Below are 6986 nucleotides of genomic sequence, written 5' to 3' on the forward strand. Positions count from 1 at the left end.
GTGTTATTGGGCGTTTTTATATGTATTAAATATAAGGATTTAAAAGATGTTAACACAGTCTCAATACCTTAAACCTCGAATATAGGGCACCACCTTCTGATTTGTTTTAACTTGTTTAAGTTACAGTCCAGAGAGGAAAACTGTTAAGATAATAAAATGGGTAGTCTCACTGAAACGTAAATTCTGTTTGAAGTGACAACCGGCTTAATAAACTGTCCGTGACGCGCTTGAATGGATTACTTACAAACATTTATTCAACATTGCACAGGTATATAGGTGTATAAACAATTGATAAAGAGACAGAATATGGGTATTTTGCAATAGTTATAAGGAAACACGGTTGAAAGGGAGAGATAACTTAACTAAAAGGAAGGACTAGTGACCTGGGGTTTAAACGTTAATACTAAGTCTGGGCCTTCACACGGAGCTGCTATGGCTAATCACTTCGGCCGGTTATTTCCTACGGATCTCTGCACAACCATCACTTTCAGGAAGGGTTCAGCATCCAGAGTTCAGCAGAGTTCCACGGCTTCAAAGATCTCAGAATTCAGCACCTTACTTTGTCGTAGAGTAGCGTGGTTCTTTTACAAGATGAGCGTCGATGTTGGAGACCACGTTTCCGTGGTTACCAGCGGCTGGGCGTCGTTGTTGGAGACCACGTTTCCTTGGTGACCGGCTGAGTGACGTTGAGTCGACTGTTTCTTCTTCTTTCCTTCCTGGATGGAAAGTGGTTGCTTGGGCCGTATGAGTTAGCAAACACTCGCGTGTATCGGACCAGACTTTAAAAGGGGGAAAGTCTAAAAAAAATTGGGAATTAGTAGTTACGGAGTAACGTGTCAGCTTTCGTCCAATCAGCGTTTTAGCTGACCCCCAACCCAAAAAGCTAAAAAGGGGGGTGGAACTGTAAAACTCAGAACAAAGGGAAAATTCTCTCTTTAAAACGCATTTACCTACGTTACACTGATTTATACAATATAATGTTCCTAACAGACAATAATGTTGCATAAAAGCAGGCATAAACACAAATATGAGCATGAAACAGTTATCAGCATACAATACTTCATATTATCATGATAAAAATGGTATGACAAACTTTTGGTTACTGTTAACTAGAATAATCTGCAGCTCTTTGAGTAATACCTGTGGAATTAACACCATTGGGTTATGCATTGCACATACTGAGAACATTAAAACATCCAAAGTTGTAATTGTCCCTGGTCATTAGGCTGACATAGTGAAAAGTGTTCGTCATCCGTGTCCTCTGGGTGGCGCTGTGGCTCCACCGGAGAATTTCTATAAAAATTAGATAATTATAACTTTCCGAATAACGCTCGTAGAAGAATATGGAAAGTCTTAAAATGACCTGCAGATTTATCCAGTTCCGATTTTCACAGTTTTATTCCAGGAGAAGTGAGGATTATCGTGAAACTTCTACTTTCTAGAAAATAGAGAGTTGAACATTCCTTTCGTAACAGGCCAGGAAAGAAAAGCAAGCCTGGTCTGTTTCTCTGTCAGAAGGTGTCAGTTTGCATAATTTATTATGCGTGGCTGGCGTGGAGGAGAGAATCTCACAAAGAAACTCCAGTTGGCCAGAATTCACATCTGGGTTATTATCTTCTTTAGGTAATCCGTTAAAAGGATCGTAAACAGTGAAATGTTTTTGGTGAAGACATTTGGAAAAGGGGGGGAGGTTTTTATGTAAACATCTCCGTTCTCTGTCTTTCCTGAGAGCACGCTACACATCTTTTAGGCCTGAGAGGCTTGACTTAATCATGGAATCATTTGCAGAAACACCATCAGCACACTGACCTGAAGGAGTAAATCTGGTTAATGACACCATAATGCTTTGTGAGAGAAAATGTAATGACTCATTATTCCCATGGAGAAGTTGAGATTTTTGGAATGGGAGTATACTAGAGATTAAACCAAACATGTTTTGAGCCAGTGGCTAGCAGCCTTTTCTTATATTGTCCATGTCTGAGAACAACCAACTTTGATGTAATCTATGCCATTTCTCTGTACAATTAGGGTCACCCATGACATTATTAAAAGAATGATGTAAACATAATATGTTATGTGTTCTTTCTCTTTTGTTTATTAGAATTGTATGGCCTTAGACTTACCACTGCATGAAAAGTGGGATTTTCGTCAGTATGCGGCACTGTAGATTGTCGTGACATTTCAGGTTCACGGCTGTTTACGGCAATTTGCAGGCAATGCAGAAAACTGCCGTGAATTGCCGGAAATTGACGTGGGCCTGGCTTGGCAGTCATCCCCCTATGACCCCCCTGCTCCTAATTCTAGGGGAGGCTATACAAATGCAAATCAGGGTTGCAGGGGGAGTTTTATCCCAGGTGAGATTTTTCTAAAAGGTAAAATCTCTGGTACAAATAGATCAGGCTAAGTATAGCCTACTTATAGACTCTTACATTTTAGCTTGAATTGATTTATTTAATGCAAGTATGCTAGATTAACTACTGTGTATGTCATTAGCAATGGCAAATGTTATGTAAAAAAAGATACACAAAATCAGAATCAGAATTAGCTTTATTGGCCAGGTTGGCGTAAACAAACAAGGAATTTGACTCTGGTTAATCTTTGCTCTCAAAGTACAACACTCAACAATAACATAAAAAAGAATAAAACATACAGAACAGTAAGAATAGAATTAAGGCTTACACATAAGAATAAGACGCTATAGGTGGGCATGCAATTGCCTGGAGGGGGAGTGCAGCTGGGAATGTCTGCTTTCTTGTTGTCCCTGTCATCCTAGAGCAAAACCACTGTGCATAGTGGCATGACTACAGTGACCTTTTCTTTGGTCTTACTTAAATGCACAGTGGATGTATTAACATCCACAATATTAATGAATGCTTTTGGATTTTCTCTCCCAAACATTTTTGAAATAGCGCCTTCTGTGGTCATAATACTGTGAATGAGAGAGTTCATAGTTCCAATGTTCACAGAAGCGCCGAGGTCTTTCCTTCCGTCTTGGGACTTCCATCTTTCAACAAACAAGAGTTTCACAGGCACACCTTTTTTATATGATAGACGCGAGCCAGGGCGAGCTTGTCTCGCGAGTCCTTCCGTATAACAATAACCTTGCATGTGATTGGAGGAGCCCGACGAGCCTTCTACTCCTCATCACGTGAGAGGTCATGGCCACGGCTACTTGCACGACTAGCATATAAACAAACATTATCGTACCTAGCTAGTTCTCAGACCTTCATCTCCAGTTCCTGTGGTTTTGCTGCCTTGTCTTCACGGTAGTAAGGATTTTTGTTACAATGGCTGGACGGCGTCTCGCATTTAGCTCTCTCGCCTCAACTCCTCTGGTTGAACGCGACCAACTTCCAGCCAGTCCGCAGACCGACCACAAGAAACTGTTGGTTGCCATCAGCGGATTGTCTCGTCAGTTGAGTCTGGTTGCTACTCACACCTATCAACCATATACGCCCTTGGACAAAAAGACAGTGGCAACACTAAATACAATTAAATTTTAAATTTTTATTTTTTTGGGGGGGGGGGGTTTATGCCTTTAATGGATAGACAGTTGTAGAGAGACTGGAAGCAGGGGGCAGAGAGAGGGGGAAGACATGCAGCACAGGGCTGTCCAGTGCAAGACTCGAACCGGGGCCAGCTGCAGCGAGGACTGTAGCCTCTGTACATGGGGCGGCTGCTTAACCCACTACGCCACCTACCGCCCCCACTAAATACAATTTTGAGGATTTAGTTTGTGCTATCAGCAGTGTTGGTCAAGTTACTTGGACATAGTGATTATGCTGCAGCGGTACGCGTCAATTCAATTTCAATTCATTTTTATTTATATAGCGCCAAATCCAACAAATATCATCTCAAGGCAGTTAGATAATAAAGTCCAATTCAAGCCAATTGGAATTCAATTAATTGTGATCATAATTATTCATAAAATAATCCCATTCGTTCATATAGAGCCAATTCAAAAACAATTTCCTAGCTAAGGAAACCAACAGATTGCACTGAAACTTTTTTTTCAGCCATCCCTAACTATAAGCTTTATCAAAAAGGAAAGTTTTAAGCCTGGTCTTAAAAGTGGAAAGGGTGTCTGCTTCCCGGACATTTACTGGCAGCTTGTTCCACAAGAGAGGGGCCTGATAACTGAAGGCTCTGCCTCCCATTCTACTTTTAGAAACTCTGGGAACCTCAAGTAAACCTGCAGTTTGGGAACGAAGTGCTCTGTTAGGAAAATGTCTTATAATGAGATCTTTAAGATATAATGGAGCTCGGTCATTAAAGCTGCAGTCGGCAGGTTTTCAAAACTGCAGTCTAAAGTCGGAAAATTCGAACTGATACAACTTTCAGGTCCCTCCCCCAACCTCTAACAAGCTCCGAATCGCTCCCCAAACCCCTCCCCCTCTGTGGACGAGGTTGTGCACGTGAGTTCACACCAGTGTGAGCGCACAGCCTATTTAATATTCTACTTCCAGAATCCCATGACAGTTCAAGCTAATATGACTAAAAAAAAGTTGCCGACCGCAGCTTTAAGAGCTTTATGGAGAAGAATCTTAAATTCTATAAATTCATTGTGTCAATGAAGTCATACCAGTAGACGCATGTGTAGTAAGCCCCCCGATAGCCCCCAAGAAGAACAACACGGCAACTCTCAATTAACAGTGCAATAGTACGAGTTCATTCATTCGTCTTAAAGTATTGGTGAAATAAAGACGGATAATGCCTTATTTAGAGGCTGTATTGTCAATGCCCCGTTCACTCCTGTTATATGGAGATATGCGGATCTCGAGTGATCCAAATATCTTCCGAAGGACACCGACTTTCACCAAACTGTTGTCGGTGACTTACCCTTTAAGTCTATTTTCACCTGTTTAGCAGGAGAGGGGCAGTCAGAGGTTTGCCCGGTGGAATTGTCAGTGGGGGGATCCGGGGGTTTCTCAATGAGTTTCACATTCCTGTGCCGGCTTGCTCTATGGTGCTTGCTCCATGTTATCTCTTGTTATCTCTGACGTTGCACCGCTCATACGTGATTGCCATGAGACACTCTCACAAACAAAATCACGGTTTAGTAATGCAGCCTGCTTGCTAGAAAGTAACAGTATTTTAATTACTGTTTTTGCAATTGTAATCCCTTACTTTACTCATTACTTGAAAAAAAACAAAAACGGATTACAGTAACGTGTTACTTCTAAGGTGTTACTGCCCATCACTGGTTATCAGTATTGGTAAAAACAAATAGAAGCTAAATATTCCAGTGAATGTTGGTTTTTGTGTTTACATGATCTAGTTTTGTTTATTAGCTTTCTATTTTCATTAAGTCTGCATGATATATAATAAATGTTTAAGTGGACTGGACCTTATGCGATTTTCTCATTTTGTAAACGCTAATATTTTGTTGTTCTGCAGTAGGACCTAGTTTTTCCAAAAAGACACAAAAGCTTGAATTAGTAAGATTTTTGCCTTATTAACATAAAATTAAATGGGGAAGAGAGAGAATTATTCATGGATATATTTGTACCATGACCCTGTACTGATACAGAAATTGGATTCATATGCTGAAGAAAGACCAGAAATTAAAATGCTATACGTTATTCGTAAAAAAACTATAATATCTGAATTAAACATATAAAAATACAAGCAGTATGTTAATATAAGTTGTTCACATGGATGTGGAGTCTTTCCCTGCTGGATTCTATCTCAAAGGTATGGTTCAGATAGGCAGGTCTCTCTGTCATCCAGGGATAAGGAATGAACATAAGAACAAGTGACATGTGCCAAGATGAGAGTGTCTTATTCCTAATGAGTGTAGCCAATGAATCTTTGATGAATTCAGTTTGTTAGGAGTCTTCCCCTGTTACTGTGCCTGGGAGTCTCCCTGATGGGCACTTGCATGCAGATGAGCAGCATGAAATCAAAACACCATCTACCTAACACATAAACACACACATCCTTCAAGCATACTGTAAAAAAAAAAATGGTAATTAAGAATACATAGCTTTGCTCAACAGGACCTGCAGATTTACATACATTATTCTGTACCCCGCAGGTGAAACTGACAATTGCGTGCTGTTGTAATTGCAACATACAGCTCGATATGATGTAATAAAACTTGTTGAACAAGCTTTCATTGCAAAAAAATTTTTTCCAATGAGCCAACTTTGCTTCTGGCTACTTAAACGCTACAATTGGTTTTGACAGAGCGGATTCAGACAAATCCATCGTAATCCACTTTCCTTTGTTTCTACGCTCAGGCCGGGAGATTGGACCGAAAAACAAAAAGTTTTCAGTGCAATCTGTTGGTTTTCTTAGCTAGGAAATTGTTTTTGAATTGGCTCTATATGAACGAATTGGATTATTTTATGAATTATGATTATTATTAATTAATTGAATTCCAATTGGCTTGAATTGGACTTACTATCTAAGTGCCTTGAGATGACATTTGTTGTATTTGGCGCTATATAAATAAAAATGAATTGAATTGAATTGAATTTGTCTGTGCTTACGAGGATATGCTTGATGATGCAAGATGAGATGCTGCAGAAACAAATCATTTGCACCTAAAGGTCAAAATCCACCGGTTTCTTTTGAGTTGTTATTGTGATCATGTTGAGGGAATCACTGCTGCTCTTCTGTAGTGATGTTTTCAAGCTCTCTGGGGAATTTGGATGCTCATGTGGAGATATGGGGTGAAAGTCATCCTGCTGCCCTTTATTTGCCCATATGAAGAGACAGTATTTGTGGCTGAATTAACAAGAGACCCCCTAGGTGACTGGTGCTTGATATCGGCTTCTGATGATCGCAAACAAGTCCAGAGGTTCCACTCAGACTACTTTGATTAACAAATGTGAAAGCCTGTGAGATGTGTGATATGATATAAGGTAGCTGTTTCAAACAGAAATCATGTTTTATTGGTAGGGCATATTGAAAATTACGGAAGCTGAGAACGGCAATGGATTTTTAAAAAAATTTTATGCACCGTTATCTCTTGACTTATT

Source organism: Odontesthes bonariensis, chromosome 6 (genome assembly GCF_027942865.1).
Source record: "Odontesthes bonariensis isolate fOdoBon6 chromosome 6, fOdoBon6.hap1, whole genome shotgun sequence".
NCBI classification, from domain to species: Eukaryota; Metazoa; Chordata; class Actinopteri; order Atheriniformes; family Atherinopsidae; genus Odontesthes; species Odontesthes bonariensis.